Source organism: Nomascus leucogenys, chromosome 10 (genome assembly GCF_006542625.1).
Source record: "Nomascus leucogenys isolate Asia chromosome 10, Asia_NLE_v1, whole genome shotgun sequence".
Classification (NCBI taxonomy): Eukaryota; Metazoa; Chordata; class Mammalia; order Primates; family Hylobatidae; genus Nomascus; species Nomascus leucogenys.
Window position 1 is genome coordinate 67564791 of NC_044390.1, and position 20703 is coordinate 67585493.

The 20703-nt window shown below is 40.8% G+C and overlaps 1 protein-coding gene across 4 annotated transcripts in view; it reads left to right on the plus strand.

The window, feature by feature from the left end:
• Nucleotides 1-9015: 9015 nt before the first annotated feature.
• The window catches only part of NR1H4 (nuclear receptor subfamily 1 group H member 4), a 92137-nt gene continuing 80449 nt past the window's right edge, over nucleotides 9016-20703 (plus strand). For 3 of the 4 annotated variants that reach the window (XM_004089421.2, XM_012509851.2, XM_004089420.2), the window contains exon 1: nucleotides 9110-9302. The gene's annotated coding sequence lies outside the window, so the exon portion shown is untranslated. Of the gene's footprint in view, nucleotides 9303-20703 lie in introns of all 4 variants that reach the window. The other variant, XM_004089419.2, reaches the window with a different exon arrangement.

Sequence of the window (20703 nt, forward strand, 5' to 3'; positions counted from 1 at the left end):
AGTCTTAAAAATGTGTTCACTCTGACTCAGCGATTCCACCTTTAAAAATCAGGCCAAGGAAATAATCATTGATGTAGACAAAGACTTAGCTACAAAGGATGATCAATGCAATATCATTTATATAATGGAGGAAGGCTGGGCGCGGTGGCTCACACTTGTAATCCCAGCACTTTGGGAGGCCGAGGCGGGTGGATCATGAGGTCAGGAGATTGAGACCACGGTGAAACCCCCTTTCTACTAAAAAAAATACAAAAAAAATTAGCCGGGCGTGGTGGCGGGCGCCTGTAGTCCCAGCTACTTGGAGAGGCTGAGGCGGGAGAATGGCGTGAACCCGGGAGGCGGAGCTTGCAGTGAGCCGAGATTGCACCACTGCACTCCAGCCTGGGTGACAGAGCGAGACTCTGTCTCAAAAAAAAAAAAAAAAAAAAAAAAAAAATAATAATAATGGAGGAAAGCTGGAAACAATTTCAATGTCAAGAGTTGAGAATTAGTTAAAGGAGGGCCTATATCTATGAATTGAATGTACTGCCATTAAGTCATATATATGTAATGAAAGGTTTAGTGATAAAATATTTATGATATATTAATTGAGGAAAGAGGATACCGAACAGTATATACTGTCAGTGTGTAAAAGATGAGGATTTATATAAATTTATATGCATTTAAGGCCAGCCACGGTGGCTCACACCAGTAATCCCAGCACTTTGGGAGGCCGAGGTGGGTGGATCACTTGAAGTCAGGAGTTCAAGACCAGCCTGGCCAACATGGTGAAACCCCATCCCTACTAAAAATACAAAAATTAGCTAGGTGTGGTGGTGCATGCCTGTATTCTCAGCTACTAGGGAGGTTGAGGTGGGAGAATTACTTGAACCCAGGAGGTGGAGGTTGCAGTGAGCTGAGATTACACCACCGCACTCTAGCCTAGGTAACAGAGTAACACTCTTTCTCAAAAAAAAAAAAAATTGCGTTTAAACATTTAGAAGAAAACATATCAACTATTAACAGTGTATTCTCTGAATCTATGGTGTATTAGTCTACTAGGACGGCCATAGCAAAATACTACAGACAGGGTGGCTTAAACCGTAGACATTTATTTCTTATAGTTTTCGAGGCTGGAAGTCCAAGCTCAAGCTGTTGGTAGGTTTGTTTTCTCCTGGGGCTTCTCTCCTTGGCTTGAAGATGGCCACCTTCTTGCTGTGTCTTCACATGATCTTTCCTCTGTGCATGCAGATTTCCAGTAGGTCTTCCTCTTCTTATAAAGACACCAGTCCTATTGGATTAGGGTCCAACCCTTATGATCTAATTTAATCATAATTATCTTCTTAAAGGCCCTATCTCCAACTATGATCACATTTGAGATTAGGGCTTCAACCTGTGAATTTTGGGGAGATATGATTCAGTCCATAACATATGGGTTGTAAGATTATGGGGCAATTTTATTTTCTACTTTTTGATTTTCTATACTTTCTAATCTTTCTACAATGACCATTGTATAATTTAAATTTAAATGACTTGTTTCATTAAAAAAAAACCAATATAGGGCTCCTCTAAAAAGAAGAGTGGGGCAGGGAAGATAATGAAAGCAACAGGCATTTGATGTAGGATAAGTGAAGAAACTCATTTGTCATTTGAGACTAACTACAATATAGTAATATTTTATCTCCTGGGTTACATAGTCAATAAAGCAGTTTGTGAATATTTTCTTTTTAAAGGGTTCTAATCATTAGCACTGGCTGTCCAAGCTCTGATGAAGCTTCAGTTCCATTTTTCATCTGTTTATAGAAGAGTTTCTCCACAACGTGGACCCAGGGACTTCAGTGAGTCACTTAAAATAGCTTGATTTCAGTCACTTAAAGTAGCATGATGGCTCACGCCTGTAATCCCAGGGCTTTGGGAGCCTGAGACAGGAAGATCTGTTGAGGCCAGGAGTTCGAGACCAGCCTGGGTAACAAAAAATTTAAAAATTACCAACAAGGGCCGGGCACGGTGGCTCACGCCTGTAATCCCAGCACTTCAAGAGGCCGAGGGGGGGCAGATCATGAGGTCGGGAGTTCGAGACCAGCCTGACTAACATGGTGAAACCCTGTCTCTACTAAAAATACAAAAATTAGTCAGGCGTGGTGGTGCATGCCTGTAATCCCAGCTACTCAGGAGGCTGAGGCAAGAGAATCGCTTGACCCTGGGAGATGGAGGGAGGTTGCAGTGAGCCAAGATCGTGCCATTGCGCTCTAGCCTGGGCGATAGAGTGAGACTCCATCAAAAAAAAAAAAAAAAAATTATCAACAAAAAATAAAAAAAAATAGCCAGTCATGGTAGCACAGACCTGTAGTCGCAGCTGCTACTTGGGAGGCTGAGGCAGGAGGATTGCTTGAGCCCAGGAGTTCGAGATCACAGTGAGCTATGGTCATGCCACTGCACTCCAGCCTAGGTGACAGAGCAAGACTGTCTTGAAAAAAAAAAAAAACACACACCACACAGCTGACTGCAGGGGTGGATGGGGCTCCCATATGGCTACTAGCTTCTGGAAGATTTCATATCTAGTGGGATATGCCATTTTCTTCTCTTCAATGTTTCTTACCACACATATTCATGTGATATTTCAGGTTGATCCTTACAATAACCCTATGACATAGGAATTCATTCCCTACTATTATATATATTTTTTGTATGAAAAAACTAAGGTCCCAGAGATTGACTTGCCCAAGGTCACATGATCAGACCCAGCATTCAGACCCAGGCCCCTGACCCTAACATCCATGCTTTCAGCACCACCCTACCATGTTGCCTTTAGGTCTTGAAATTTTGTCTGGTTCTGAGAACTCAGCTTCTGGAGGGCTGTGGTGTCTAATAAGAAAAAAGAAGTTGTTAAAGGCTGCAGCCACCAAGCACTTTCCAATAGATTGATTCCGTGTTGGGACAAAGACTCACACTCACAGCCAAGCCTGAGCCAGTGGGGACAGAGGCCAGTTGGATTATCCATGCTCTTTCTCCTTCCCTCTCCTTGTCCACTTCAGTGTCCCCTTCGTGGCCACCCCTTGTGAAGTTGAATGCCCTGACACTACTCTGACTGTAGTGCTCACTCAGGCCTCAGAGTCTGGCATAGACCCCTCCCTTGATATACCAATATTCAAAGTTTGGCTGTTTTATTTCCTGTTTGTTTCAGAATCGTACAGTTCCTGACTTGTTGTGAACTAATTCACTGAGAGGGAGAGGTCAGGAGTGCAGATGTTTAATTGAAAAGAGAGAATCCTGGAAAGGCAAGGAAGTCAAAATCTTAATAAAAATAATAATAATTTCTATGGATGCAAATCTTTTTTGGCAGGATGGCCTTTCTGCTATATTTGTAATATTATACCAGAGTTGATCACTAAAAATATGTTAATGACTTCCATCTCTATTCTATTCAGCAATTAATTAAAATGTCCCAGTACTGATAAGCATTTCACAGAATAAATATTTTGTTCTCACTTTCCCTGGGTTGATAGTGGAGTACAGGATAGGAGAAAGACTATCAGCCTTGGAGAAAACAAACCTGTATTTAAAGCCCCTGCTTTGTCTCTTTTGCATAAGTCTTTGTCTCTTTGCCTGAATCTCTCAGGCTTAGTCTCCTCATTTCTTAAAGAAAGATAATACTGTCTAGCTCCTAACTTGTAAGGACTAAGTGAAAGAAGCTCTCATTCTCCCAGTGCTGCCCTGCAGCCAGCTTACCCTGGTTCGTGAGAGTCAGTTGTTAAATTTTCAGGGCGTTCTGAGCTGGTTGTTGTTAAACATAGCCCTTATCAAAAATTAAATTATATAAACATAATTAAAGACAATAAAACAAACAAAAGTCATAAATACTCAAAACTTATCATGCCCTAATTATTTTGCTATTTTGTGATCGTCTATGCTCTTATGGTTATTTATGCCTAGTGCATCTGTGTGGTAGCATATAATGGTGTGCCAGTTTGCATTCTCCCCAAGTCCATTGTTAGGTGACATTACATTGGTAGTTTGAAGTTGGCCACGATTAGAATATTTACAACGTGAAAAAAATTTACAAATCAAGACCTCATTTATTGTATTGTCTATTGTCTAAGGCAGGCCTGTTCAGTTTTGGCACTATTGACATTTGGGGCTGCATAATTCTTGGTTGTGGAGGGAGAAGCTGTGCATTGTAGGATGTTTAGCAGCATTTTGGTCTCTCCTTACTAAATGACACTCCCTCCAAGTTGTGACAACCACAACTGTGTCCAGATATTGCCAAATATGCCTTGGGGAGCAGAATTGCTCCTTCTCTCCATTGAGAGCTACTGGTCTAAGCAGTTGACAAATTAAGGTCAGTGGGCAAAATTTGGCCCATGGATGTTTATATACAGCCCTCAAGCTAAGAAGTTCTACATTTTTAGAGGGTTGTAAAACATAACAGAGACTAGATGTGGTCTGCCAAGCCTAAGATATTTACTTTTTGGCCCCTTAAAGAAAATGTTTGTTGACCCTTAGTCTTAGTGATAAAGAAAGTGTTAACAAAGCAGATTAAACTTAAAAGAGCTTCATGTTAGTAGCTGTTACTTTGTGAAGAACACACACAATACTGAAGAAATGTTCTCCCAGTATATGAAAACTATTATTTCATTCAGCAAAGAAGCTACTCACATCACCAACGAACAAGCAAATTTCCAACATACATAAAGGTGGAACTCAAAGAGGGTTCAGTTTAACAAAAATAATTTGTGTGAAAATCATAGTTTAACAGTAGATCACATATAACATTTCAGTACGATATTTATATTGGAGAAAGGATTAGTGGTCTGGAATGAGATTCCATTCGTCAAACCACGGTTGAACGGCAACCATAAGTTGGCTCTCAATACAAGAGTTCGGCAAAACTCAATGAAAACATTCCAGTTGACTCACTGGCTACATGGAATTTACAATATACAGAAATTGTATATTTATTGTTATTTGTAAAACATGTGTTACTTACCTGTTCTATCAGTAAAATTTAAAATAAACGTTTCTATGTGTATATTCACCCACCTCTCTGACAGTTGGTTGTTAATCACTTACCAGCACACCACTGCTCCCACATCCTGTTCTACTCCTATTTCTTTGCTCCTACCCCACATTCTTCCTTGAAAGACACTGTTCTTCTCTTTATTTCAAGGGATTCTCCAACCTTTCTGCTGTCTCAGAGCCTTTGCTGCTGTCTTTTCCTTACCCTGAAATGCTCCTTTTTTTCCTTCTCAGCACCTTTCACTCCCAACACATCAGAGATATGTCCATCTTAGCTAAAACATCACGTTCTTAGGGGAAGGCTTTCTAAACCCCTCTGACATGGTGAGGGCTCCCTGATAAATACAATCGCAGAACCCTGTACTTCTCCTTCATAACATGCTGTCACAAGAGAACTTATAAGATTATCTGTGTAGTTTTTATTAATTGTCTGTCTCTCACACTAGGCTGTAAATTGCATGACTGCAGGAACCATATCATTTTGTTCACTGCTGATTTGCCAGTGCTTAACAGACGATTTGGAAAATATTAGCTGCTCAATAAATGCTTGTTCCTTTTCCCCTTCTTTCTTTCTGTGCTAGCTAGAATTAATCCCATGAATAGAGAGCACATTTTCTGTTTGTTATGATTAATGGAGAGTATTTTATGACACCCTGAACTTTTCCATCTTATCACATAACACAAGTGAATGTTATTCATTCTTTATATGATTTACTTTATTGTTATGGTTATTGCTGTTATTATTTTGCTGAGTCTCCCTCCTTCATGGGATGGTGAGCTTTCAGAGCTTGGGTTCTGGGCCTCTCCTACTCAGCACTAGCACATTGCCTGGGGCATCCAGTTATCAGGGACACAGTGGTGAACAAGATAGGTGTAGTCATCTATTTATGTTCCATACAGTGAGAGAGACATGAAACATGTCCATGTATGTAGTGCTACAGGGTAAAATAAAGCAAGGTAAGAATGAGAAGAGAGGCCAGGTGCAGTGGTTTACGCCTGTAATTCCAGCACTTTGGGAGGCTGAGGCGGGAAGATCGCTTGAGCTTAGGAGTTTGAGACAAGCCTGGGCAACATGGCAAAACTCCATCTCTACTAAATACAAAAAATTAGCTGGGTATGGCAGCACGTTCCTGTAGTCTCAGCTACTCGGGAGGCTGAGGCAGGAGAACCACTTGAACCTGAAATGCTGAGGTTGCAGTGAGCCAAGATCATGCCACTGCTCTCCAGCCTAGGTGATAGAGCCAGACTCTGTCTCCAAAAATGAACAAACAAACAAAAAGGAATGAGAAATGAGAAATGATATCCTGTACTGGGGAGAGAAATGGCATTGTATTTGGTGTGTCCAGGAAAGGCCTCTCTGGTAAGGTGAGTAGAAACCTGTAGCATGCAATGGAAGGTCTCCGGGCAAAAATCAATCCAGGCTATGGAACAGAAACTACAGGGGCCCTGGGGAGAGAATGTGCTTTATAAGTTCAGAGAACAACAAGGAGGCCTCATGACTGCGGTGAGTGATAGATGAAGTTAGAGCTATGGTGGGATGGGGTTGGATTCAGGGTCATTTAGATCCTTGGGGTCACTGTAAGAAGTTTCACCATTACTCTGAGAGAGATGAAAGCCAGTGGGGGTTTTGAGCAAAAGAACAACATGATCCTTTGGTTTTGGTAGGATCACTCTGGCTGCCATGCTGGGAACAAATGACAGAGTGCAAGCATGGAAATAAGGAAGCCACTTAGGAGGCCATGGCACAAACCCAGGTGCAAGAAACCTAGCATGGAACAGAGAGATGACAGTGGAGGTGGTGGGAAGGTATCAGATTCAATACATATATTGTGAAGGTAAAACTTAAACATTTTCTAATGAGTTGATTGTGTGGTGTAAAGAGAAGAAAAATAGTTGTTGACATTTTTGAATGGGCTATTATGTCATGCCCAGCAATATGTGCTACACCACTGGAGATCCAAAAGGATGGGAAATACATGCCGCCCTCAGGGAGTATCCAGTCCAGTGGGCAAATATGATTGTCAGTGTGAAGGCCCAGAGAAAATAATAACAGCTAACCCCTACACAGCACTTTCTGTGTGTCAGGTACCAGTGCTTTGCATAGATTAATTCATTAAATCCTTATAATAACCTCATGAAATACATAGTAATTCTATCTTTATTTTACAGATGGGGAAACTGAGGCAGATGTTAAGGAAAAGCCTAAGGTCTAAGGTCACACAGCTTGTAAGTGGCAGAGCTGGGATTTGAACCCAGCCAGTCCAGCGCCAGAGTCTGTGTCTTCAGTCATTGCCTCCATCTCTGCCGGAGAGAATGAAATCACAGTACGGGCTCTTATTATCCAATAAGAAATGGGCTTGGTGTCACATAGAAGTCACACAGGAGTCCCTCAGGCAGCCCAGAGCTGCAGAGTGCAGTGAGTATCAGTGCAAACTCTCTTCAAAGGAAGATGTACAGGCCTGGGGTGCTCCTCTTCCCTGTGCCAAAGGTGCTGGAGGTTGCACCATAGTACTTTGGGAACCCCCAGAAGTAGGCAGGAAGTGGGAGCCTGTAGGACCTACAAAAATGCTATTTTATAAGAGAAGCAAAACATAACATTTCTAACGTGTTTGAATGTAGATCTTCTACTAGCTGACCTTGTGACGGGAAACAAATGACACACATCACAGATGGGAAATGCACATATCACACACACACACACACACACACACACACACACACAGGTGCATGTGCAGCCATGCTACTTTGGGAAGTTGTTTCTCAGCTCACTTGTTGACTACGTTAACAAAGAGTTACACAATGCTTTTTCTGCGAGAGGCACTGTGCTAAACCAAAGGGTAGATACAATACAAGTCTGCTACCACGCCTGGTTTTTGTAAAAGAGATAAAACAAGTAGAAAACTATAATATGTAAGGTCAGAGGAGTTAAGGGACAGCAAGGAAACTACAAATAAAAGATCAGGGGAGTTTGGTGGGCAGAGTAGGGGCAAAAGAGGAATGGGCCTGGCTTCAGCGAGAACTCTGCTTCTGTTCCATGCCTGGAAGATGTGTGGGTGTGAAAAGAAGGTAACTGAAGTAGAAGGAAGAGCTTGTGCAAAGGTGTGGAGGTGGGAGAGCTTGGTACAGGTTGGCAGAGGTTGGGATGTCTGAAGAGACAGAATGTGAGAAAATCCTAGAGACATTAGGGCTAGATCTTCAGATGTGGAAGGGGTTCTAAATGTCATGCATTTTGTGTTTGTTTTTTAGGCATAGAAAGTGCATTGGGGATTTTTGATGAGGGGAGCACCTAGCAAGTTGCTGGGTACATAGTAGGCTGACAATCAATCAATGATGGTTCAACTAATGAAGGAAAGAAATAATAATGGCCACAAATTATTGGGTGATTGCTATCTGCCACACACTTTTCTAAACATTTTAACTACTCATGTAATTCTCACCACAGCCCATGAGATGGTTTCTCCATATCCATTCTACAGATGAGGAAACTGAGACTCAGAGAGGCTAAATGTCTTGCTCAAGGCTGTGACTAAAGAGTGGGCATCGCACCAGAGCCCGTGCTTCCACATTGCTGTGCAACTTGGAAAACAGAAGAAGGGGAGAGAAGAAAAAGGGGTTGTGGGACCAATGTCATCCAGAAAGGAAGCTATGATAGGCCCAAAGTAGGAGAAGAACAATGTGGGTTGGAAATAAGAGACATTCCAAAGATGCAATCAACCCAAATCTGTTATTATTTGATATGGGCTGCTGGGGAGAGGGAAAGGTCAAAAAGGCTCCCAGCTCCTAGTTCAGTCCCTGGGAAGTGATAGAGCTATTCAGAGAAGTTGGAGTGAGAGAGAGGGAAGATGACAGTTTGGTTTTAGTTGATGTGTACAGAAATACGGGTGCCCAGGAGCCCACAAAACGGCCAGAGGAGAAGTGCTTTCAAAGGCAAGCTGCAGGGCTCCTTAGTTTTGTCACATTCCTCATTCTGGGGCTCTGCGGTTTTGTCTTGGGAATCTCGAGGCTCTCCCAAGGTTCCTTTCTATGTTTATATCATTTAGCAGGGAAGGATTGTTAATGACTAATCTGTGTCCATGAGGCACAGAGCCAAGGAAGAGATGCTGCTGCTAGCCCGGAAGGCTGCCTGTGATCATGCACAGTACACTGGAACTCTCTCCTCCTCCTCACCTCATTGTCTCCCCGACTTACCCTAATGCGAAATTGGATTCTGAGCATTTGTAGCAAAATCGCTGGGATCTGGAGAGGAAGACTCAATCCAGAATCCTCCCAGGGCCTTGAAAGTCCATCTCTGACCCAAAACAATCCAAGTAAGTACCTAATTCCTTTGGGAGTGGGTTGTCTATCTCACAGCAACAGAGAAAAAATAGTCACTTAAAAGTTTCTCTTTGACATCAGTAATGTATGTCAATAAATGAATTCTAAGTTAGTAGAGTTTGATATAAAGTCCTGAAAATTAAAAAAGAAAGAAACTCAAAAACAAAAAGAAGCAGAAGCAGAAGTTAATGAGTCTTAACAGTTGCTTACCTATTGAAAACTTATTTAGAAATATTCTTTTAACATTGTGGTCACCTGAGTAAATCACTGGAGACAGTAAATTTCAGAAATGTTTCCATTCTGATTCCATAAACAATTTGACCTGTATAGTGTGCTATATTTTGGTGATTTATCAAATCTTGATGTGAGCTTGGGAGTACTGCTAATGTCAGATGACTTGGGAAATAAGAATAGGACATTTAACCTATGCTTAATTGAAATGAAATTTTTCCCTAGAAGAAGAGTAGGTAGAAAAAGTCTTCTTTCTTGACTTCAGTTGTAAACTCTTCTATTGCTTTCCATTTTGAACATTAATATCACAGGAAATATCAGATGGAAATATTTTTAAAAGATAGAAATGTGAGTATGAGGAAGAACTTTAGTAATAAAATTGTCCAAGGACTAAATCTATAGATAAGATATCTCTTTGTCTCCTTATTGACAAAGTGAATGGGGCAACTGTGGAGCCAGACTTACTTCTTTTAATTGGGTTTTTACTTAGAAGGGAGGGGCAAGAGGGAATGACAAGTGACTCACCTTGTATTCTTCCTCTAAGAAACTCACACCTGAGCTTTGAGCTTTAAAGAAATCTGATGCTGTTTCTGGTGCTGTCTTAGAACCACTTCAGGAGTATTGACAAAAGAGGTAGGGACCCTTAGAAATAATATTAGTGATAAATAAGGAGGCAGGAAGAAACTTTTGGAGGTGATGGATAGGTTTATGGTATAGATTGTGGTGATGATTTAATGAGTGTATGCCTATCCCCAGACTCATCAAAGTGTATACATGGAATATGTAAAGCTTTTATATGTCAGTCACACCTCAATAAAGTGGTTTAAATATCTATCTATCTAATAAATTTTCTTTTCTGTTCCTAAAAAAAGGAAGGGAGAAGAGAGGAAACAATGTTCAGGGAGCTACCATTTTGTTTCTAGCTGTGATTTTATAAAATGATAGACACTTTTATCTTTGTGTTACCTTCCTACCCCCAGTCCTCCAAACTATGGATTTGTGCCATTTGTACCGTGGACTTTTCTGTTTTCTGAGGATGTTGCAACAAATACTGATGCAACTCCTGGTTAACTGATAAAGTACTGGCCGGGGACAAAGCTCTCTTGTCCTGAGACCCTTCCTCAAGATTTGTAGCAATTTCCTACCACGTACCTCTGCCCTCTCACCACAGCTGGAGAGGGAAAGTCATAGAATCCTTGTCCTTCCTCTTGTTCCACGTCTCCAAGATTGGGCCATTTGCAGTGGAATATCCAATGGTTGTGAGGCCTTTGGACTCTGCAAGGAAAAGAAAAGAAATATGTGTATGCATGAGGGTGTGATGGAGCTAGCTTTTCTACAATGTCTACTAACATGTCCTAGCCTTTACTTCATTCGCCTGTTTCCTTCTCACAAAAACCCTGTATGGGAATTTTTCTTTATTTTTTATTATTATTATTTTTTGAGACAAAGTCTCACTCTGTCTCCCAGGCTGGAGTGCAGCGGCGCTATCTCCGTTCACTGCAACCTCCGCCTCCCGGGTTCAAGCGATTCTCCTGCCTCAGCCTCCTGAGTAGCTGGCACTACAGGAGTGCACCACCATGCTGCTAATTTTTGTATTTTTAGTAGAGACAGGGTTTCACTATGTTAGCCGGGCTGGTCTCGACCTCCTGACCTCAGGTGATCCACCTGCCTCGGCTTCCCAGAGTGCTAGGATTACAGGCGTGAGCCACTGCGCCCAGCCGGGAGTTTTTCTTATACTCATTTTACAGATGAGAAAACTGAGACTCAAAAAGGACAAGTAACCCGCCCGCAGGCGGAGGGTTAGGAAGTAGCGGGACCTGAATTTGAGGGTGGGTCTTTCTGACTCCAAAGCTTCTTCCTGGCTACTCCAATATTGGCTATTGGCGGAGGCTGGGAAAACTTGAAATGGGGAATGATGGGGGAGCGGCGAGGGGGGACCAGCCGTTAAGCATTCCAGCCTGACAGGGGTGATTTGTTAAACCCAGGAACTAGTTTGAGGTTTCCTGAAACCTCCTGCATAGGGCATTTTTGAGAGATTGCACCATCAGTAGGGAAACTGGAAAGTTTGGAGCACTATTTGTTTTAACCCAGAGACCAGTCTAAGATAGCTGATTGAACAGTTCTGTTATCAGCATTTTAATTAAAGACCACAATGAACTCTCCATGCTGCTGTGATTAGGGACATCTTAGAGGAGCTCAGAACTGCTGTGGCTCACAGTCTCTGGATTATGTGTGCCATGAGAATGCATATCATGATGTGATAGATTTTCAAAGGCTCACATTGTCATTAGGTGGGTGCATAAAGGACAGAAAAGGTTCTTTTCCTCATAGAAAGAGATTCCCCTTCCCTTTGCTCTCAGTCTCATTTTTATCTCAATCTCTAGCAACACAGATTATAAAGGGGAGTAAAAAAAAAATAGGAACAAGCTAGACACAGTGATGAGTGCCTGTGATCCCAGCAGCTCAGGTGGCTGAGGTGGAAGGATTGCTTGAGCTCAGGAGTTCAAGGCTGCAGTGAGCTATGATCATGCCACTGCACTCTAGCCTGGGTAACCCAGTGAGATACCACCTCAAAATTAAAAAAAAAAAAAAAAGAAATAGGAACAATTTTCCTCCCAGGTATTTTTTATTGTCACAGTAGTTTTTACAGTGACGATGTAGCTAAAAGGCATCACCATATGAATGTCCTTAGTCACCAAGCTGTATGAGGCAAAAATCATTATTACATACAAATATCCATCCTTCTGTCTTTTCTCTCCCTTCTCTCACCCTGCTCTGGAATCCCCTAACCCCTTTGCTCTTCACAGTGAATTATTTTCTCCCTCAGTTTGCCCATTTCCAATTTTGGCCATAAAGGAACATCTACTGTTCCTACTCGCTCTGCTTTGTAAATTTGTGATAAGATGACACTAATATAATGCAACTTGATTGCAAAGTAAAATTGCAAATACTGCACAGGAAAAAAATAAGATTTATTCTTTGTTAGGATTAAGAAATGTAACAGGGTTCTGGTGATTAAAATAAATATGTATAAATATAAAATAAATTTGTATTAATTTTCAGTTTTTAAGATAAAATCCTAACAAAACTTTGAGATTTTGCTTCCCATTTTAAAGAGATTTAGATGGCCTTTTCCAGGTCTCAATGAACCTGAGACAACCTGGGTCTCTTACATTTTTATTAATGTTATTAATGTAAAGAAAAGGAGAAATAGTATGGCTTTGCATTTTCAAGTCCTGTAGATAGATTTAACACAGTTATCTGGAAAACATGGTAGATAATATAGTTGTGCATGGAGAAGATAGTCCTGCTGTGGGATGTTGCTGATTAGAGAAAATAAAAACACTGCTCTGGGCTGAGACTGTTCCTAAGCAGAGAGAGCTATTTGCTGCCATGTCCTAGAGAGCTATGGAAGCTGCCATTGTAGATGACAAGTGGATACCAGCCTGGGGCTTAAGGAGCAAAAGCTGGTTGCCATCCAGAATTTGCAGGGCAGAGACAGGACAAAGAAATGTTATTCCAAAGAGGTCATGTAAAAGATTCTTGCTCTCCTGGAGTCCCGACTCTGAATCTGAGGCTATAATTGGGCTTCAGAGGGGCAGGGTCGCTTGAGACTACATCTAAAAATCTAAGCATTTTACAGAGAATTTTTAGGGTAGTGAAATCATTCTGTATGATATTACCAGTGGTGAGTACATGTTATTAAACACTTGTCAAAACCCATAGAATACACAACACCAAGATTGAGCCCTAACATAAACTATAGTCTTTCGCTGATAAAGATATGTCAGTGTAGGTTCATCGATTGTAAAAAAATGTGCCACTCTGGTGCTAGTTGTTGAAAGTAGAGGAGGCTGTGCATGTGTGTGGGGGGTGGAGGGGAAGAGGTATATGGAGGCTCTCCGTATATTTTGTTCAGTTTTATAGTGAACATAAAACTTCTCTTAAACATTTATTAATTTAGAAAAATATCTGTATTTTGTGTATGTCTTTCCTAGAGAGAGGTTTATAATTTTCGTTGAAGCTCAAAAATGCTGCACAATCCTAAAATTGTTTTAAGAAAATGAAGCAAACCCTTCTTTTCTAGAGAATCTAAATATATCTGCTTATAGCATCTGATTATATAATTGCCGAAGTTGAGGACAGGAAATGATACCCTAGGAGACTGACATATCTTAATGTAGTCATTGTGTTAAAAGTTTCAACATTATGACCAAGTCTAAAATATTTTTTGACCTTCCCCTAGCCCCATTCTCCTCTACTTCACTGTTTCAATGTTAATACATATCAAAACACTTTAATCTTGTTTAACCACTTCCTAACATTTGATACTATAGAGCCCAGTTCATTTAGCCATTCCACTGTTGATGGTTTTTTAGGCAGTTTGCCCTCTTTCTGCATTAGAGGCAATGCTACAATGAACATCCTGGTGCACACCAGCAAGTATTTCTCCAGGAAAGATACCTAGGACTTAAAATTGCACTTTATTTTAACATACACTGCTAAAGAGCCCTCCAAAAAGACTAAAACCTATGCCCCCACTAGCAATATGTGAGAATGCATATTTTCATACACTTTGAATATTATCGAAGTTAAAATTTTTTGATAATCTGATAGGTGAAAATGGTATTTAGTTATAGTAATTTCCACTTTTCTAATTATTATTAGTTTCAGATATTTTCTGTGTTTACTGGCCACTTGTGTTTCCACTTTGGTGAATTTCCTTTTTGTATCCTTTGCCAATTTCTCTCTTGGATTGTTTATCCTTTCTGTTTTTATTTATAGGAATCATTTATATATTGTTTGTACTAATATTTTTGGTGTTATTTATGTTGTAAATATTTTTATCCATTTTTATATATTTAGCTTTGTTTATGATGCCTTAACCTCTGTCTTACATTTCAACGTTCTCAAATGTATTCTTTTCCTATTTACTTCTTATTTAATAAAGTCCTTCTCAATCCCCAAATCCATAAAGTTCATAAATATATTTTCTTCCAATAATTTTATAATTTTCAGTCTTTAATCCATCTGAGATGTATTTCCCAAGAATGATGCATAAAGATATCTTTATTTTTACCTTCAAAGCATAGGCAATTTTCTTGCCACAATTTCTTGAATAGGTCGTCCTTCTTCCACTGATTTGAGCTGAGTCCACTAGCTACAGCATAGACAACTATTTAGGGTTGCTCAGAAACACAGCATGCTATTTTCCCTTCCTATAGCCATCCCTGTTGCATGCCATTTTCCTAGCCTAATGCCTATTCCTTCAAGACTAAGTTCAAGAATCAACCCTCCACGCTCAGAAAGATTTCCCTCATTCTCCTCGCTATACCCTTGTTTAAAACTCATCAATTACTTCCATTTAGAAGATCCAAACTCCTTACCATGGCCAACAGGCCATACAAGAGCTGCCTATTCTCAGACCTCATCTCCTATAGCCCCTCCTTGGCTCACTCATTTCCAGCCTCGCTGGGCTTGTGTTGTTCTTCCAACACTCCAAGCCCAGGCCCTTAGCTTTTGCTGATCACTCTGCCTGAACTTATTTTCCCTTTGTATGACTTACTCATTCTTGTCCTTCACATCTCAGTTCAAATGTCCACTTTTCAGAGAGCTCTTCTCTGATTGCCTTCTCCAAAACTGTGTTCAACTACAACACTCTATCCTTCTCTTTTACTTTCTTATTATCCTCATCAGAAATCCTATTATTTGTTGACTTGTGTATTATTCACTTATCCCTCTAGAATGTAAGCTTTTTGTCTTACCTACCACTGTATTTTTAAAACCTAGACCGAAACTTGGTATATAGTAGAGAATTAATGAATATTGGATGAATGAATGTCCCTGCTTGTGTTCCTGATGGCACCTGTGCTTAGCTCTGTTGTAGCAATCCTCACACTACTATAACTGGGTTTTTCTTGCCTGACTTTTCTACTAAGCTTTCTGAAAAATCATTATTTTTTACTATGTCCAGTGCCTGTCAATAAATGTACACTGACTAAATAAATGAGTGAATGGAATGAGAAATTGATGTTGAGATGCCATTTTTAAAGAGTAAGTACCTTATCACACATAGCTAAAGAGACCAACTGACACATCCACCATACTAGTGGGAAATCTTAGATCTATAAGTTTATTAGAAACATTTCTATCTTCCAAGTTACCACAGGAGACAGTTTTACTGATTGTTTCATGATTATAAACAGGACCCCCATCTTCCCACCTCCTATGGGAATTTTCTTATTGCTCTTCCAGTTTCCACTAACCAGTCTCCTCACTGCCCTTCTAGCCTCAGATCATGCCCCAATCCCAAAGCCCAAGCTATATATGTTAGGGGTTTTTTTAGACAGCATCTCACTTCCAGGTACTGACTTCTCTACCAGTTATTTATGTCTTTGTAACAACCATCCCAAAGCTTAGTGGCATAAAACAGGAATGATCCATTAATTCTCATAGTTCTGTGGGGCGGCTGAGCAGCTTCTCTGCTGGTTATGCCTGGGTTCACTCATGTTGCTTATTCAGATGTGAGATCAACTGGAATGAAAGGACTGAGATGGCCTCACGCATGTTTGGGGTCTTGATGTGGCTGTCGGCTGGGATAGTTGGAAGAGCTGGACTTCTTTCTCCATGAGATTTTTAAATCTGAGATATCTGCAAACAGTATGGCAATCTCAGGGCAGCATTCTTTCTTAGATATGGAAAACAGAAGTTGCAAGGTCTCTTAAGGCCTGGCTTAGAAGTCCCACAACCTCACTTCCACCACATTCTGTTGGTCAAGGAAGTTATTAAACCAGCTCAGGTCCAAGGGCTAGCGAAACAGACTTTGTGCATTGATGAGAGGAGTGGCAAACTCACATTGTAAGAGCGTGTGGAAAGGAAGCAGTTATGGTGGCCATCTTTGCAAACAATTTCCATGAGTAAGAGGCATAATATTTCAAAGATCCAATGAAGTATTTGAAAAAAAAAATGACAAGCTAGTCACGGAGAAAGCAGTAAACAAAATAGCTTCTTGACCATTTTGACTAATGTACATAATGCAAAAAAAGAAAAAACAAACTTTCCTGATTATGAAGAGTGAACATTAAGAAGACCAAACAACCACAACAACAAAACTATTCCTGGTAGTTCTGATGGAAGAGAATTAACAACGGGAAATTCGCGAGATTAATTAAAACTATTTGCGGCCCAGCATGGTGGCTCACTCCTGTAATCCCAGCACTTTGGGAGGCTGAGGTGGGCAGATTGCTTGAGCTCAGGAGTTCTAGACCAGCCTGGGCAACATGGTGAAATCCTGTCTCTACAAAAAATTTAAAAAATTAGCTGGGGCTGGGCACGGTGGCTCACGCCTGTAATCCCAGCACTTTGGGAGGCCAAGGCTGGTGGATCATGAGGTCAGGAGATCGAGACCATCCTGGCTAACACGGTGAAACCCTGTCTCTACTAAAAATACAAAAAATTAGCTGGGCATGGTGGCAGGCGCCTGTAGTCCCAGCTACTCAGGAGGCTGAGGCAGGAGAATGGCGTGAACCCGGGAGGCAGAGCTTGCAGTGAGCCGAGATGGCGCCACTACACTCCAGCCTGGGTGACAGAGCGAGACTCCATCTCAAAAAAAAAATTAAATAAATAAATAAATAAATAAATAAAATTAGCTGGGCGGGTGGTGCACGCCTGTAGTCCCAGCTACTCTGGAGGCTGAGGTGTGAGGATTGCTTGAGCCTGGGAGGTCAAGACTGCAGTGAGCTAAGATCTCACCACTGCACTCCAGCCCAGGTGAAAGAGAGAGACCCTGTCTCAAAACAAACAACAACAAAAACCCCGAAACAAAACAAAACAATTTCCTGGGGTGGTCAACTCATGTATAAAATGGTTCTGATGGGGAGACTGTAAAGCCTATGCTTAAGAGATTTCCAATAAAAATGGTTACCGTTCACTAATTAGTCTACATTGTGGGGAAGCAGACTTAGTTGTTAGGTTTCTTTATGCGACAAAAAAAAAAAAAAATCCTTCTTCGGCTCTTGTGTGTATTGTGTTGTATGCCTCTATTCACTAATTTCTGTCCTATGGCCTAAACAAGACTGATTCTAAAGGTGGTTATCTAGTAAGGTATATTATTCATTCACTCATTTATGTATTAGTTACTTTATTTATTCATGCAACCATTTGTTCATTTACTCAATTAACAATAATTTGTTGTGCATCTAAGATGTACCTGGCTGGCATTGTGCAAGGCATTGGAGATCCAATGTAATCTCTCCCAGAGCTGCTGGTTTAATGGGGGACACAGAAAACCAAATCCACAAAAACAAAGGTTGAATTACAATGGTAACACCACTACAAAGAAGAGGTACCCCGGGCTATGAAAGTCTCCTGGAGTTTGTGCTAATCAAGGAGTTGAGAAACAGGGCTAGGCCTAGAGCTAGGCAAGTGAGGCACTGAGGGTGCAAAATTTAAGAAGACATTCACTTCCAGGTTCCTGGTCCTAGAAGCCTCAACTCCAGGTGCTTCTTCTACATCTAGTTGGAAATAAAGATCAGCTGTTGTTTGGGCACCATTGTGTAAGCTCCAGAGAGCAGAGACGCTTCGAAAGCTGTGGATATCTGGTTATCTGGTTGATGCAGGTATTTTATTACTTATTTATTTATTTATTTATTTATTTGCGACAGAGTGTCACTCTGTCACCAGGCTGGAGTGTAGTGGTGCAACCTCGGCTCACTGCAACCTCTGCCTCCCGGGTTCAAGCGATTCTCCTGCCTCAGCCTCCCAAGTAGCTGGTACTACAGGCGCATGCCACCATGCCCAGCTAATTTTTGTATTTTTAGTAGAGATGGAGTTTCACCATGTTGACCGGGATGGTCTTGACCTCTTGACCTCATGATCTGCCTGCCTGGGACTCCCAAAGTGCTGGGATTACAGGCTTGAGCCACCGCGCCCAGTCGATGCAGGAATTTTTGATGTATAGCACCTGAAGGAAGTATGCCTTTCAATGGAGATTTTAGAAACAGCAAAAGAAGTTTGAGAAGAAACAAAATGATACTGTGGGTAAACCCTGTTCCAGCTTACCTGATTGATTTGTGCATGTGAACAGCTAATGCTGAGTGCCTTAGCAGAAGTGACCTTACAGAATTGCCCAGTGACCTTCAGTAAGGATTGTGGGTGGCTGGTGGTAGTCTCAGTGGGAGAGCTGCATGAGAGCACGGATTTAGAGTTAGACACAGGTTACATCCCCACTCTGCTTCTTACTAGTAACATGACCTGGGAAAGATTGCTTAATCTCTTTGAACCTCAGTTTTCTCATCTGTAAAGTGTTTATATTAGTTCTTACTTAGCTTATGATAGATTAAATCAGGTAACATCACTTGGAATCTGCCTACTCATAAAAGCTATTTTAATTTTAATTTTAAAAATTTAATTAAAATTTTAATTTAAATATTAGATTTTATTTTAATCTATCACCAAAAAACCTATGTAGTGGTTACTAAGATAGTAATAAAAATTGTTTGGTTCTTATAGAGCACTGTCTTCAGAATGATGTGGTCCAATGGTCATATTGGCTCACAGCCATCCTTGTTGGCCATACGCTGTCCTTGATGTGTCTCTGGATTTTCAGAAGTATCTATTTATTCTAAATCTGTATTTCTGTCCTGGAAAGAACTTCAGTTTGAGTGCTGCTTGAAGACCAAATACTTGGAAAAATAAAACGTTTTTTCTTTTCCTAGAGCTCTTTTCTCTTTTTCCTTAAGAATACATTTCTAGGCCAGGCGCGGTGGCTCATGCCTGTAATCCCAGCACTTTGGGAGGCCAAGGCGGGTGGATTACTTGAGGTCAGGAGTTTGAGACCAGTCTGGCCAACATGGTGAAACCCTGTCTCTACTAAAAATACAAAAATTAGCTGGGTGTGGTGGTGCATGCCTGTAATCCCAACTACTTGGGAGGCTGAGGCAGGAGAATCACTTGAACCCGGGAGATGAAGACTGCAGTGAGCTGAGGTGGCGCCACTGCCCTCCGACCTGGGCAACAGAGCAAGACTCTGTCTTAGGAAAAAAAAAAAAAAAAAAGAATGTATTTCCAGCCTTTGGGCAGAATCTAAGGCTTCCTCTGAGCATAAAATGATGATGGTTAGAAAACCTTCATGTTTTTTCCTGCCCTTTAAAAATGGATTACACAGATATCCAACAAAGTGTATACTTTGCTATCAACAACTGAGTTCATTTGAGACAATGTCACCAAGGATGATGTCTTGATATGTACAGTTCATAGTGAACTAGTGCATGTAATCGGTTTTTATCTTCATCCTCCAAGAACTAAGATTCCTCTAAATCAGAGTCAAAGTTATTTAATTGCAGCAGTGTCTTTCCAAGGTCTCTGATTGCAAATGGTTTATGCTAAATCAGAGGAGCTCCATATGCCATGAACTTCCCGTGACACACAGTATCTAAATAAGTAAATATTGATAACCAGAAAGTGGGAGTCCAAGCTACCAGTAACTATGTGTCTTATCACAATAAAAACAAACAGTGCATACCATTTCTGAAATAATTCCTGGGTCCTTAAATGAAGACTTAGGTTACAGCATTTTAGAAATAAACAGAAAGTAAAATAAACATTTTGTCCCTGCTTTCACCAATACCCAAGGCTTAAACTTTGTATCATGGAGCTGCTGCTTCTCCTTCCTCCTCCTTTTTGTAGGCTGTACACAAGTTCTTCTTTCCCATCTCTACTGACCCATGCTGCTATGCACTCTGGTCACCACACAACAACTTCCTGAATGTTTCTCCTTCTTTTACTGCTTCCCCTCCCCAGCCCACCTTCTCACTAGACTAATTATAACTACTGATTTCATTGTGCCACTCAAAATTTCCAGTAGCTCCCCATTGGCCACAGTTAGGTTCCCCAAACATTTTATGGGAAGGAATTACTTTTTCCTCAAAGCTTTAAGAATGGTGTGTAGCAAGGGCAAGGATGTGTGATAAAGGGAGAAACCCTGTATGAACTTACGTATTTTTACATAGGAAGCTTTCCATATATAATTTCATTCAGTCTTTTTCATTGTGAAATATTTCCAACATGCAACAAAATAGAGTAATATAATAAACTTCCTTGTATTTATTGCTCAACTTAGAAGGAGAGCATTACGGATATTATAGAAACTCCCTATGTACCTGC